This window comes from Petaurus breviceps, unplaced genomic scaffold (assembly GCF_028583685.1).
Source record: "Petaurus breviceps papuanus isolate PSGF00001 unplaced genomic scaffold, PetGlider_PUasm1.0 90750, whole genome shotgun sequence".
In the NCBI taxonomy this organism is placed as follows: Eukaryota; Metazoa; Chordata; class Mammalia; order Diprotodontia; family Petauridae; genus Petaurus; species Petaurus breviceps.
In genome coordinates, this window is record NW_027187335.1 from 6,046,620 (window position 1) to 6,062,727 (window position 16,108).

Here is a 16,108-nt window from a genome sequence, read left to right on the forward strand (position 1 = left end):
GTTGGCAGCCACCTTCGGTATGGTGGGGTGCTTGCTGCAACACCACCTTGTAAAATTAGACAGCAATTATTAGGTAAATTTAGAGTCACGGATCCTTCAAGGTTCTTTAAGACATCAGAGTTATCAGCACCCCGTCATTGGTACTCCCTATTAAAGGGATTTTTCAATCTCTCAAATTGCTGTTTGATAACTTATGAAAGTGAACTACAGAGGAAGAAGGCAGGAGGAAGACAATAAAGAAAAAGATAACAAAGAAGATGAAAATAACAGAGATGATGAAGATGAAGGCTAAGATGAAGTGGAGAAGATAAAAACAACTACGATAATGAAGATGCTGCTGATGTTAATAATATTGATAGTGATGATGACATGTTTATAGCTGGAACCTACCTTAAAGACTATCTCATTCCCACTTATTTTATGAATGAAGAAACAAAAATTGACTTATTCAAACTACAGGTCTCTGGAATGGAAAAGTACATAGCTTCTAAAACAGCAGTAAAAGACAAGGGTGCATTTATTTGAGAAGGGCAGAAGATGAAAGTACATGAGGATTTTTTCAATAAAGCACACATCAGGCCATTTGCCAAGAATAAGGTGGGAGAGGGATTTGGGGCCAAGTTGGAAGGTTCTATAATGCCAACAAGATGAATATTTAGAGAATTAAGAAGAAACATGGGGTTAATGGAGTAGAAATGATGGCTCTGATTGGCCCCTCTATGCCAAGGGTTTAATTTTGAATTCTCCTATATGCTGCAGCCAGAGAGAACATTGCCCAGACTCTATTTACCTCCTAGGGCTTTTAAACTATTTCTCCACAGGAAAAAAAAAATGACCAAGTACAAATATTGGGGAAGAAGGAAGCTGAGAGTCAGAACCAAAATGTTCAATCAGAAAAAGAAAAGCTTGTCCCTCTGATTCTATTCTAGCTCTTCTTCCTCCCTCCCCTCATCTTCTGCTATTTCATCTCCAACTCTACCTCCACCTAACAGAGTAATAGATACCTCTCTCACAAACACAAGTTGTGGCCAAAGTTTTGCAAAATTAGCCTGAAGCAGAATGTTCTCCAGCATGAAGAATCAAATGAAATTCCTAGGAAAGAGGGTGTGGTCTTTCTATTGTTGTTGCCAGAGCAGTATTCCACAGAGTTTAGAGATGTTGAAAGACCTCCTATTTCCATCTACTTCTGGGAACTCAGCCTGATCAAACAACGGGTTGACAAGCTGGAAAAGGAATTCTGCAAGCTCCAGGAAGCACTGAAGACCCCTGCCTCAGAGTGCTCTTTGTGCCAGAATTGTGGTAAAACATGTCACTTGAGGATTCAACTTGCTCAAGCTCAAACCACTGTTAGAGAATTAGGATCCATACTCCCAACTGTGACACTACAGCCTATGGTTCTCCTTCCTCCTCCACCACCTCTATCTGTTTCACTGTACTCAGCATCTTTGTTACTCAAAAAAGCCAATAGTACTAAAACACTTCAGGCAGCCCCATTAAAACAAGATATGCACATCCATATAACTGGTAAAGACTTGCTCTCTGTGAAGTTAAAGAAGACACAGAGTTCTACCAGATCACATTCAGCCTCCTGAATACTACTTGAGTACATTAAGGTGACTGGAAGTGTAATTACTAAAAATAAGTTAGTCGTAATATTTGCTACTTTGTGTTGGAAGCTAGTAAAATACTTATGTTGTTTCTTTGTGTAATGTATTGGTATTTAAAGTTGAGCACTTATATCAAATTCAATTTATGGTCTCCCATGTGTAGAATGTTGAACAGTGTCACCACAGTCTAAATATATATATATATATATATATATATATATATATATATATATATATTTAAATATGCTTTTATTTCATTACATACTTCCCAATTACATTAATTGTAATTAATTATTTTTATGTTTTACATAAATTTACATAATGAATTTTAATTTTACATTAATTGTAATTAAAGTAAAAAAAAAAAACAAAAAACATGAGTATTGCTCAGCAGCAACAAGAACAAGGACCTAAAGAAAGTTAGACCATGTCAACTGATAATTGGACAGATTTGCAGTTCTAATGATCTAGTGCATAATTCTAATAGCAGTGCCTCAAAAAATCATAGATTTGAAGCTGAAAGGTAAGACATTTTAAAATATGAGTGATGGCAGAAATTATTTTATAAGACTATTTTGATATGGAATGAGAAATTTCTTTTGTTGATATTTTTATTTGCTTAATGGGGTTTTCCATGTTTCCATGGCTTTTCTACCCAGCCCCCCCGCCATGGAAGTCTTTATTTATTTATTTTAATTTTTAAAGTAACAATTATTTTTAAAGTAATTATTCCTTGGGGTGGTTAGGTGGAGCAGTGAGAAGATCACCGGCCCTGCAGCCAGGAGGACCTGAGTTCAGATCTGGCCTCAGACACTTAAAACACACACACACACACACACACACACACACACACACACACAAACTAGCCATGTGATCTTGGGCAAGTCACTTAAGCCCAATTTGTCCTCCAAAAAGCAAAAAACAAACAAACAAAATAAACAAAAAAAAAAGTAATCTCTCCTTCCCAATAACCCCATTCAAATAACCCAATATCAGAAAAAAAGAAATAATTGAACAAACCATAACTGAACTGCAAATGTATGGCAGGAAAGGTTGGGTTTATACCAGGATTGCAAGGTTAGCTCAGTGTAAGTAAAGCTATAAATATAATAAAATATCTTAAAATATGAATAATGAAAATATATTATTATATTGGTAGATACTGAAAAGACTTTTGAGAAAATACAACATTTATTTCTATTAAAAACTACAGAAGACATAAAAATAAGTAGAATTTTCCCCAGTCTTATGCCAAACAAATTCTTAAAAGAATAATTTAGAGTTAGAAAAAACAATAAATTTCATATAGAGGGGAAAAAAATCAAGAATCTCAAGGGTAAATGGAGAAAAAAGTAGATTTGAAGGAGTTTTTTAGTGTTAGATCTCAAGCTTTACTTCGTAGCAATAATCAGCAAAATGACTTGTTAATATCTAAAAGAAAGAGAAATATCAATCAGAAACAACAAATTCAGTAGTATAGTGTTTGATAAGCCTAAAGATTTTAATTACTTGGAAAAGTATGATATAACAGTCAAAAAGACTAAGTTACCTTAACTTACACTAATAAAGATATAACATGCAAAATACAGGTGGAATTCATGCTATTATGCTATGTCTTGATTATAATCCATCCAGAGTTTAGGCACCTAGGTGGCACAGTGGACAGAGCTTCAGACTTGGAGTTAAGGAAGAGATCTGAGTTGGAATCCTGACTCAGAAACTTACAAGGTGAATGACCATAAGGAAATCATTTAACCCCTGTCTTTTATATTAAAAATATATTCACATGGAAAAGGCAGCTAGTTGTTTCATGGAGACAGTACAATAACAAGCTTTAGCAAGACCAGGATTCAAATCTGGCCTCAGGTATTTACTAGCTGTGATGCCCTGGACAAGTCTCCTCATCTTTAGAATGGGGATAATAATAACATCTAATTTCCAAAAGATATCAACAAAAATAAAATAAATAGAAAAAAAAACCTTCCCCAAAATTAGAGCTGGCCAAAAGTGGAATGTGCTTCTTGGAGAGGTAATAGTTTTTCCTTCACAAAAAGTTTTCAGTAGAAATTTCCTTTTTCTGGAGCATCAGAGAGGGCATTGGAGTCAGACGGGAATCTGAGAAATTTATGGAACATAGTTTTCCACTACTCATATTCTTTGATTCTCTGATTCATTCAGAGCCAAGTCTATTGAATAAGATATTTGACTGTATTCATCTTATTCAGAACTACACTGGGCTCTGCATTGCTAATGTTTGGACACAACAGACTCTGAACGGTTAATATTATACTTCTTAAAACACAAACAAAGCCCCCAAATAAATTCTGAGTCTAAAATAATGAATCTGATTACCCTGTCTAGTTTGTAGATTGGATCCAGTGGAAGTTTTCCAAGGAGAATTCCCAAATTTTACATAATTACAGCATTATTGTAATTAGCCGATAGTTATTTGATATGATGGCTTTGAAGCACAGCTATCAGTTGGAGATATAGATAAAGATATAGATATAAATATGGATTTATGCATATATGTATATATAGATTTATGTATTGGGGGCAGCTAGTTGGCACAGTGGATAAAGTGCTGGCCTGGAGTCAGGAGGACCCATCCTTCTGAGTTCAAATCTGGCTTCAGACACTTACTAGCTGTGTGACCGGTAGCAAGTCATTTAACCCTGTTTACCTCTGTTTCCTCATTTATAAAATGAACTGGGGAAGGAAATGACAAACCTCTCCAAACCTTTGACTCTTTGCCAAGAAAATCCCATATGGGGTACATACATACATATACATATAAGCATATATAGATACATACACATACACACAGGAGTGTGGGGCTAGGGGAAAGTGTTATCGATATGGAGTCAGAGGACCTGGGTTTGTTCTAGCTTTGCTATTACTATCTTGGGACAGATAACTATGACTTGGGGCAGATAACTTTACCTTTCTGACTCTTAGTTTCCCTATTTAGAAAAAAAGAAGGGCTTGATTTATCTGGTCTCTAAGGTTCCTTCCAGCTATAAATCTGTAATATCAAATGTCATTACTTTTAGTCACACTGCCCATATGCTACACATAGCATGTCAATTAAAAATAATGACTAGATAGAATAAATTTGCAACTAAAGGGAACAAGTGGAGGGGTTTGGGGTACACCAACATTAGTGCTGACCTCAGAGTCAGGAAAACATGGTTTCAAAGTTCTACCTCCAACAAATCCTAGAGATGTGATCCTGGGCACGTTGCTTATGTACCAAGTGCCCACTGGCAACTCTTATTTAAAACTATAAGAGGCAGGAGAGTTACTAATTTGAGCTAGAGGAGGGATGTCCTCATCAGATTTTGCTTACACTAATGAAATCATAGGTTTCAGATACAAATGACCCTTAAAATAAACATCATTAAAACTCTACTGAACACTTTTTAGGGTTCCTTTCATGAGTCAGGAAGCCCTTCAGGATGTTATCATGCCTTGGGGTTATCATGCTGAACATCAATGATCATTGGCCTGTAGCTGTGCAGAAACTCTGGCTTCAGATTAATTAAATGGCAGGTAACAGTGAGGTTACTGTGCGGTATTTCCAGGTCATCTTGCTATCTGTAGGAGTGTTTTTAATGATGAGAATGCTGTTGTTTTTGTTGTTGTTTGTTTTTTTAAGAAAAGATGATCTGAAATTTTCAGGCCATAGCTAACAGAAAAAAAAATGCTCACTATGCATGTGAATAATTAATTATTTGCAAATAAAGTTTTGCAAGAAATTAGTACCCTCCCAAGAAAATAAGTTAACTGAACCTTGGGTTGTAAAAATTTACATTTGAAAAAGCTAAGAATTCTCCCTGAGATGAACAGCATCAAAGTTCTTCACTGATCATAGAACCCAGATTTCTTTTCTTCTCATATCATTCAAGGGCTCAGAGCTGCACACATCAAGGGATTTTTAAGGGGAATAAAGTTGAATATTCCTCTTTTTAGTACTTGCAAATCTTTCTGATGTTTTATGACACAGCTTACACCAAGAGCCCGTTTATATAGTCTGCAATTGTAAAACTGTTGTGATTTTTCAAAGCAAGAAAAGGAAAATATAGGTTCAGTGCATTAGCAAAAAAGAGGGGGAAAAAGGAGAGAAAGAAAAAAAGAACAAAACCTTAAGCAGATGTCATAACTTCTTCGGTCAACAGTCATAGGAAGAAAATCTAGGACATATTTTTTCCTGGCCTTAATATAATAAAAAACCCTTTTTCTTACTTGTAAAAGCACTACAATAAATCAAACTTTTTTTTATCATCTGTAGTGTTTCAGTTTGGCATAGCTCTTTACACATGTCATCTCATTTCATCCTTACAAAAGGAGGAAACTGAGTCTCAGGTTGATTTCCCATGGTTGTAGAGGATGTTTCAGAGGCAGGATTCCCAGGATTTTCTTAACTAGAATATGCATGCAACTAGGTAGTACAGTAGATAGAGTGGCAAGTCTGGACTCACAAAGTCCTGAGTATAAATCTGGCCTCAAGTGCTTACTAGCCATGTGACCTTCTGCAAGTCATTTAACCCTGTTGTCCTCAGTTTTCTCATCTGTAAAATGAGCTAGAAAAGGAAATGGTAAACTCCTTCAATATCTTTGCCAAGAAAACCTCAAAAGGAACACGAAGAGCTGGACACAACTGAATAAATATGCATGTATATGTGCACATCCACATTTACCTGCTTGTATGTGTTTTCTTTTGCAAAATCTATATTGCAGATGCACACACCCATATATATATATATATATATATATATATATATATACATATATTTACATTTTAAAGTTGGCAAAGAACTTTTCATATATGATCTCATTTAATCCTCAAACGATCCTGTGACAATAGTTGCTATTGTAATCCTCATTTTACAGATATGGAAATAGAGGCCAAGGAGATTAAATGACTACCTAGGGTCACACACTAGTAAGTGACTGAGACCAACTCACGTGTTCCTGCCTCCAAGGCTAACATTCTACCCACTGCTGACCCCTAGATGCCTTTTCTTGACTGCAAATCCAGCACTCCATGGTAGTTCTGTCCTTCCTTCTTGTAGAGGACCATGACATAAGAGAGATGATGATGTGACTTACTCTGAATTGCATTTATATGAGGGAGGGCTGTGCAAAGTAACCAGCCTCACTTTTTCCTCTGGAGCCATTTGGGTCCAGTGACCAGATATAGATCATTATGACTGGAGATGGTCCAGGATGCAGCGGAAGGCTTTAGCCTTTTAAATCAAAGGTCTTTCTGAGTTCTTACTTTGATTGAGATAATGCCCATTCAGTGAATAAGCCTGATGAATTGAGTCAAGGGATGGCCCTTTTAATAAAAAAAAAACAAATGGAGAGGGTAAGACCCTCAATCTTATTGGCCAAAAGGGAAACAATTACAATTTATGTTCATTATGAGCCAAGAGGGCCCCAAAAGTAACCATTAAGTGGTGCTTGGGCAGGCACCTATTGTTTTCCAATTAGTGGGATCCAGAGTGAATGGGGTTTAAGGCATGAGAAAGAAATCTAGGCAGTAAACCCAAATATAACAGGCTTCAGTTATCAAAATTCGCCTTTCTTTGTGCAGAACACCCTCAGGTAAAGGCATGGTACCCCATTTCAGGAGAGGGAAGGAAAGGAGAAGAGAAGGGGAGGGGAAGGGAAGAGAGGAGGAATGATTCCGTTTTACATAAAGGCTACCCACCCAGTGACCTGAGGAGACACAGGACTGAGGAATCATTATACAGATCAAGTAACCAAGTCTTTCACAATTGATCGTTGATACAAAATTGTTGTTATTGTGCACAATGATCTACTGGTTATCCTCACTTCACTTTGCTTCAGTTCATATAGGTTATGCCACGTTTTTCTGAAACTACTCATCCCATCATTTCTTTTAGCATATTAGTTCTCCATCATAATCATATGCCACAACTTGCTCAACCATCCCCCAACTGATGAGCATCCCCTCGATTTAGTTGGTATTATTATTAAATACTCAATCATCCAATCATCCTGGCCCTCAAAAAGTTTACAGTTGTTTTTTTTGGGGGGGGGGATGGATGAAAGACAGAAGCCCATAAAATAATTAGAGAGCAAAGTAGCATATCCATTCCTGAGCTATTTGCCACAGACAATAAGAGTAAGAAAACTTCAAGGAAGAAAGAGATTGTTTGGGCTGGAAACTTTAGCTGCAATGTTCAAAGTTCAAAACTTCACCCAACATAAGTAGGTAGCCCTCTACTAATGGGTGTTTGATATGGCACCACACTTGTAAGAGAATGACAAAAAATAAGGAGTCATTCTTTTCATTCATCCAATAAATATTTATTTAGAAAGTTTAACTTCTACCTAGACCTGGTTTATTCAGTAGTACATGGGCAGGTGACCTAATATACAAATGATAGGAAAGTTCTTCGTTCACATTCTGCTTCAGTTACTTCCTGGCTGTGTGATCATGAGTGAGTCATTTCTCTCAGTCTTTGTTTTCTCATCTGTAAAGCAGGGATTATAATAGTACAAACCTCATAGGATTTTTGTTGTATTAAATGAGATAATGTATACAAAGTACCGTGTCAAATTTAAATCACTATGCTGAAGTAAGACTTGTGGGACACTGTATAAATACTAGAGAATATTGTTGGCTATCCTTGGGGTTTTCTTGGCAAAGATACTGGAACAATTTGCCACTTCCCTTTCCACTGGATTAATGCAAACAGAGGTTGTTATTTACTGCAGGGTCACATAGCTAGTAAATGTTGAGTCCAGATTTAAACTCAGGTCTTCCTGACTCGAGTCTCTTTCCACTCTATCTACCAGGTCACCTAGCTGTCCCATGTAGTGGACTATAAATATCCATTCATTTTTGAATGTTAAGTTAAAATGCTATTGATAGTTTTGAAAATGTTTATTCCCATTGATTAAAAGGACTAGGGAGAGATTGTGTGATATAATCAGCAAGCATTTATTAAGCTCTTACTATGAGCTAAGCACTATGCCAGACAGTGAGGATATAAATACAAAGAATGAAATATACTCAATTCCCAAGGAGTTTACATTTTAATGGAGGAGAAGGAGTAATTGATGAAAGGCTTGTCTTGGAGTCAGAAAGATCTGGGTTCAAGTTCTGCACCTGACATACACTGGTTGTATGGCACCAGTCACAGTTTATATAACTCTCAGTGCTTGTCCAGGAAACTCCTAAATGCTATTAAGTTACAGAGCTGCTGAACCAAATTAGTGGAGAGCCTTCCCCATGAGAAGTTCCCCACATGGATGAAATCCCAGATCTGGACAGAAAGCACAACAAACCCAAAGGCCTAAGGAAGAGCCTCATGTAATTTTTTTTTCACTCAGTAGCTTGGACACTAGTATTTGAAGTCACTATTGAAGCTGAAAAAGAGTAAGATTAAATAAACAAAACAAAGCAAAATAAAAAGCTTTCCTGCAGTTCAGTAAAGAAATGGGAAGCACAGGGAAAGCCAAGACTTGAAGAAACACACACACACACACACACACACACACACACACACACACACACACAAACTGGATCCCACTGGGTACTGTGTCTCTTCTTCATGCCTTCCTAGTCTCTGTAAAGTACTGGCCCCTGGCAGTTGTTAAATTGCATGTGTTTAATTATAAATCTTCTGAATTAGGAAAAGTCCCCATAGAAAGAGACAAATCAAACCCGCCGTGCAGCTCTGCGTTAAGTACTTGCAAAAGCTGAGCTATGTTTGCCATAAGAGATATTCAGAAGCATGAACATTTCCACCTGAATATACACTCACCATAAAACAGCTAAGTGGAACTAATGGAGCATGGGATACCCATTTGAATTGTGACAACACGCTCCTGAAAGATATATTTGTGTATTCTGGCCTTGCCATAAGCTGCTTCCTATTGTGCTCTGTCCACTGATATCATAAATGGATGTGATAAAGAAGCACTCTAGTGTGTTATTATTAGCAAGGGTAGTGTTTATTATGGTAATATTTATTGCTACTTAGCATTTGCTGAAAACAAGCAATGCACTTATTGCTGCATTAAAAAACAGTCGAACTTGGTCGCTGTCTCTGGGTTCATATCTTAATACTGTGCTTCTGCACCCTGAGCTCTTGGTCCATCAAACTCCTCAACTCCTATGACTTAGGCTTTTACTCTACCTCAGTGTTCTCATCATCATCCACTGGCACAGGGGCTAGATCTATGATTTCAATGACAGAGGGGGCTCCTGTTTGAGGGGAATCCCTCTATCATTACAGGCTGCCAACTTCTTTGCAACTCATGATTAGAGAGTTGCATAGAGCATTGAGAGAAAACTGAACTACCAAGGGTCAAACAACCAGTATTTGTCATAGGTGGCTTCTCAGAGTCACATTTCTCAGAGCACTGTCCCAATAATGCCTTTACTAGAATATTTCATTTCCATGGTCAATTACTCTGAAATTCTTGACATTCGTTTCCTATATTTGCATCATTCAATGATTCTTATTCTTCCTGAAACTTTATCATTATTGTTTTCATTTTTAATTCATAAATTAATGAACATAGCAAAAAAAGAAAACATTCCCATATACAAAATAAAACAGAAAAGAACATTATATGTGAAAAAGAGAACCTCTTATATACAGTTTGCTTTTTTTCAAGTATATAATAACAGCCAAAATATTTATAGGGCTTAAAGTTTGTAAAGCACTGAATATGTTATTTCATTTGATTTTCACAATAACCCTGTAAGGTAGGTGTTATCATCACCATTTTACAGATGAAGAAACTGAGACTAAAAGGACCTATATCATCTTAATGAAAACCTCTAGTCTCACCATCTCTCTGGATTCTTCCAGACATCAACCCTGTTCTGTGTTTACTTTCCTCACTTCTTAATAATAACTCTATAGTTAAAAATTGAAGTACACGTTTCCAGTGTTCGAATTCATTGTCTCCTTATTCCATGCCTTGCCATGTTCCAGCCTAGATTATGTCCATGATGTATTTTCTCCACTCTTACATATTTGCTGTTAAACAATGATAGAGAAAGTCACACAACTGTGATAACTAAAGTTACTACATAATCATTTTTTCTACTCTCCACTGGGCTTTTAGTAAACAAGATAATCACTTTACTCCTTCCTAGTTTACTGTATAACACTACATACAGCTGCTGTTCCAAACTTTTTTCTTCACTTTTTAACACCTCCTATATCCCATTTATTTCTTCCCCTTAGCAGAGAACTATATTTCATAATTTACTGAGAAAATAGAGGCCATTTGCAGGGATATCCCTCTATTATTTATTCTACATCTCAAAACCACTTGATAATTCTCCAACATCTGCTTTGCTCCAATCTCTGGTAAAGAGATTACCTTTTTTCCTTGCTAAGGCCAATTCTGTTTGTTCTTGATCTTAATGCTTGCTGTTTCCTAATGCATCTTGACCCCCTCCTCCAATCATTCCTACCCTTTTCTCAATTTTTAATCTCTCCATCAGTTCCTGCCCTGTTACTTGCAAATGACCACATTTTCCATATATTTAATGCAGCAATTAATCTGACCTTACTCTTCAATAGTTAGGGTGCTTACATCTGTCCTGAGGATACCCTATGGAGTTCACATATCTTTCTCTAATTCTATTAGTTTAAGCCTTCATTCTAATGTGTTCCCTCTGATGTTAGCTGCCAATGGTTAATGCTCCAGTTCTATTTAACCCATTAATATCAATAAGCTTTTACAAAGGGATATTTACTTCAAAGATACAGAAAGAACAAAAGAAAATCTTTTCTCTCCAACCCCCTGAGACACATTCTACCTTATATCATTTTTTGTCCATAGGGACAGTGGGCTCAGACAATATACTAATATACCTATATACTATATACCATTAAATATCACCAGGTTCACATCCAAATGTTGCATAGGGAATAGCATCTGGATGTGTCCCAGTCTCTAATAGTTTATTATTATTAGCCATTTAATGTTTTAACAAGATGACTAGGGCACTGAGAGTTTAAGCAGCATGCCTATGGTCATGCAACTAGTATGTATTGAACCCAGATTCTCTGACTCTTCAGGCCAGCATTTTATCCACTAACACCATCTGCCTCAAGAATTTCATATTTATAACTACAGTAATTTGCATGTTCATAAAATGCTATTTCTTCACCCTTCACTGAGATCCTTCTTCCTCTTATTTTAGTGTCTCAACTCTTCCTTTATAGGAGAATTGGGTTGTGATTTTTCTTATTTCACATTCACCTCAATGCACCTTTATGGGAGCATAACCATGTACACTCATTCTTGCCATTTCACTCTTGCTCTATTAAACAACGTATTTTGTATGTTGTTTCTTAATGAATATACTACTCATCTGCTACATGAATTATTGCCTTAAACATCTCAGGCTTGTAGGGGATGTCGACCATATTGTTTATTCTTAATTATAATGTACTATGCTCCACTTTTAGTTCCTCTCAGGTAATTCTTACCCTAATCCTTTGTTCCAAATCTGGTTTAAAAACTCAGGTTCCACGTAATCTCCCTCTCCCTCTTCCTTCCCCTCTCTTTCTACTCTCTTCTCTTTTATGTGGGAGTGGAGAAGAAAAGAAGTAAGGAGGATGGGGAGTAAAAGTTGTGTAAATTGCTACTAAATGATTATAAATTATAAAAATTGAAAGTATGATAATAAATTATTAAGAAGTGTATAAATCTCCTTACCTCTACTTTTCTTTTTCCCCTTTACATGGGGATGGGGAGGAAGGAAGGTGGGCAAATAAATATTTTATAGAAAATGTAATACATACACACATACATATATATGTATGCATATATATTTTATATATGTGCATATGTATATATATACATATATGCACATCTTATTTTATTTCTCTGAATATAGGAAGCAATCATTTGCTTAGCTAGGTGACAGCAGAAACTCTTCTTGGGTTCACGAGTTTCAAAAGTTTCTTTGTTCTTCCTTTCCTTTCCCTTTAAAAGCATTTTTTTCCAAATCCCTGAGGTTATAGAATGCCACTGAAGGAGGCTGAGACTCCTGTCCACTCACTAAGTGAGCTATGACAGAATCTGAAGGTCAATCTCATATGCTTTTAGCAGCTTCAACATCCATCTATTGTTACTGGAAATAAGAATAGAAGAGTAGAAATATGACTGTATGTGGCGGCAGTAGATTAGATTGAAATTTCTCCTTATAAGGATGAAAACCTGCATTCTATGGAAGCTATTCAGTGGGGAGCAGGGGCAGGAAATCAGGCAGACTGAGGATTAGAATGCCTGAAAATAACAGCTATCACAAAGTACAGAAAGATGTGGAACCAGGGATAGAAGAGAGTGACCTTTCTCCCTGTTCTGTCCTTGCCTTCTTGTTTAAGAACTGGAACACACAGGGAAGAAAGCCAAAATGGCAGAGTAAAAGCAAAAACTTGGGTGGGCTCTGTCTTCAACAATCTTCAATACCTGTAAAAAAAATGACTCTGAACAAATTTTAAAGCTGCAGAACCCACAAAGAGACAGAGAGAAACAAATCTCACAGTGAAGGCAGCCAGGAAGGCCAACAGAAAAGGTCTATCACAGCTCGCTAGGAGCCAAGCACAGTCCCCAGTGAGCCACAGTTCTGGCCCCAGGGCAGGCCTGACCAGCACCCAGACCAACCAGAGCAGACTTCAGGAGAATGAATCACCAGCAGCTGTGGTGGTTTCCAGTCTCCTCAACCCATAAACAAAAAAGAGAAAATAAAAGTTTAATCTGGAACACTGTTGTAAGGGTGAAGGAACAGAGTGGTCTGGCCCCTGCTCCGGGGGTGAGAAGCAGCTGGAGGCACAGCCATGTGACTACTTTCAGAGCTCCTGGCCTACAGATCATGGGAGGACCAAGCAACCATTCAGAGGGTAATCACTCTTGCTTTGAACTTCCTGGATCTGGTTAGAAGTCTTGGGTGGTAGTCCTTGGATGAGTGGCCAGTGAGCCAGAGATTGTGGGGGTTGTAGACAGGGCACTGAAATAATAGCTCCAGCAGCTGTGAAAACCCCAGCAATTTGGGACAAAGCTCTGTCTATTCTGTAAGCAGAGTTCTACCATTGCAAAGAGCTCAAAAGTCAAGTAACTGGCAAGATAGATGAGGAGGTGCAACCAGATCATACAATCCGTTTTTTGGGGGACAAAAAGGATCAAAGCATGGAAGTGGAGGAGGACAATGAAGTCAGAATTCCTACATCAAATGCTTCCAAGAAAAATATGAATTGGTCACAGGCCATGGAGGATCACAAGAAGGATTTTGAAAGTCAAGTAAGAGAAGTGGAGGAAAAACTGGGAAGAGAAGTAAGAATGATACAAGAAAATCATGAAAAGAGAGTCAACAGCCTGCTAAAGGAGAACCAAAAAAAAATTCTGAAGAAAATAACACCTTAAAAAGCAGACTAACTCAAATGACAAAAGAGGTCCAAAAAACCAATGAGGAGAAGAATGCCTTAAAAAGCCAAATTTTCCAGATGGAAAAGGAATTTCAAAAACTCACTGAAGAGAATAATTCCTTCAAAATTAAAATGGAGCAACTGGAGACTAGTGACTTTATGAGAAATAAAGATACTATAAAACAGATCCAAACAAATGAAAAAATAGCAGGCAATGTGACATATCTCATTTGAAAAGCCACTGACCTGAAAAATAGATCCAGGAGAGATAATTTAAAAATTATTGGACTACCTGAAAGCCATGATCAAAAAAAGAACTTAGAAATCATCCTTCAAGAAATTCTCGAGTAAAATTGCCCTGCTATTTTAGAACCAGAGGGTAAAATAAAAATTGAAAGAATTCACGAATCACTTCTTGAAAAAGATCCCAAAAAGAAAACTCCTAGGAATATCATAGCCAAATTCCAGAGTTCCCAGGTCAAAAAGAAAATATTACAAGCAGCCAGGAAGGAACAATTTTACTATTGTGGAAACATAATAAGGATAACACGAGATCTAGCAGCTTCTACATTAAGGGATAGAAGGGCTTGGAATATGATATTCCAGAGGTCAAAGGAGCTGGGATTAAAACCAAGAATCGCCTACCCAGCAAAATTGAATCTAATGCTTCAGGGGAAAATATGGTCATTCAATGAAATAGAGTACTTTTGGGCATTTTTTATGAAAAAAACCAGAGCTGAACAGAAAATTTGACTTTCAATTATAAGGCATAAAAGAAGCATGAGAAGGTGAACAGAAAAAAGAAATCATAAGGAACTTATTAAAGTTGAAATATTTATATTCCTACATGGAAAAATAATAATTGTAACTCATGAGATTTTTCTTAGTATGAGGATAGTTGAAGGGAATATAAATGTATGTATGTATACATACATACATATATATATATATACATATGTATGTAGAAGAGGGTGGATGTGTGAATAAATATATATGTGAGTGTGTGCATATGTGTGTACATGTATACACACACAAAGGGCACAGGATGGGTTGAATATGAAGGGGTATCTTAAAAATAAAATTAAGTGGTGAGAGAGAAATTAATTGGGAGAAGGAGAAAGGGAGGAATAGATTGGGGTAAATTATCTCATATAAAAGAGGCAAGAGAACACTGTTACAATGGAGGGGAATAGCAGGAAGGTAAAAGGGAATGGGTCAAACTTACTCCCATTGAATTTGGCTTAAGGAGGGAATAACATACAGATTCAATTGGGTATCTTACCCTACAGAAAAACAGGGGGGAAAGGGATAAGAGGGGGGCTATAGAAGGGGGGGAAGATTGGGGAAAGGGTAGTTAGAAGCAAACAGAGATTTTTTAAAAGGGACAGGGTTAAAGCAGAAAATAGAAAAAGTGGATGATGGGATACAAGGGAGTGAAATAGAGTTATTCTTTCATGATATAACTACTATGGAAATGTTTTGGTAACTACACATGTACAGCCTATGTTGAACTGCTTGTCTTGCCAGTGGGGGTGGGTGAGGAGGGAAGAAGGGAAAGACTCTGGAACTCAAAGTTTCAAAAAAACAAATGATAATGCATATTATATGCAGCTGGGGAATGAGATATACAGGCATGGGGGTATGGAAATCCATCTTGCCCTTCAAGAAAGTTGGGGGGGGTGGAGGAGGATTTAAGAAAGAACAGAAGGGGTATTCAGTAGGCTCTTTACTTTTGGGTGGGGAGTAGGGGAGAGACAGGTAGAAAAATTTGTGACTCAAAATCTTGTGGAAATGAATGTTAAAAACCAAAAATAATTAAATAAAATTTTTTAAAAAGAGCTGGGACACACAGAAGCACACATTTCCTCATTTCCAACACTTCTTTCTATGATAATGGATGCAAATGCTTTGGAATCTATACTTAGAAATCATAAAATGGTTGGGGTAGTCAAGAGATTTTATTTTTTATTTTTGGCTTTTTGGAGGGCAATTGGGATTAAGTGACTTGCCCAAGGTCACACAGTTTTTGTGTTAAGTGTCTGAGGCCGGATTTGAACTCAGGAACTC

General features: G+C 37.0%; 1 pseudogene; it reads left to right on the forward strand.

The window, feature by feature from the left end:
- Positions 1-750: 750 nt before the first annotated feature.
- Positions 751-1,592, forward strand: LOC138145823 (proline-rich protein 11-like; annotated as a pseudogene).
- The last annotated feature ends 14,516 nt before the right edge of the window (positions 1,593-16,108 follow it).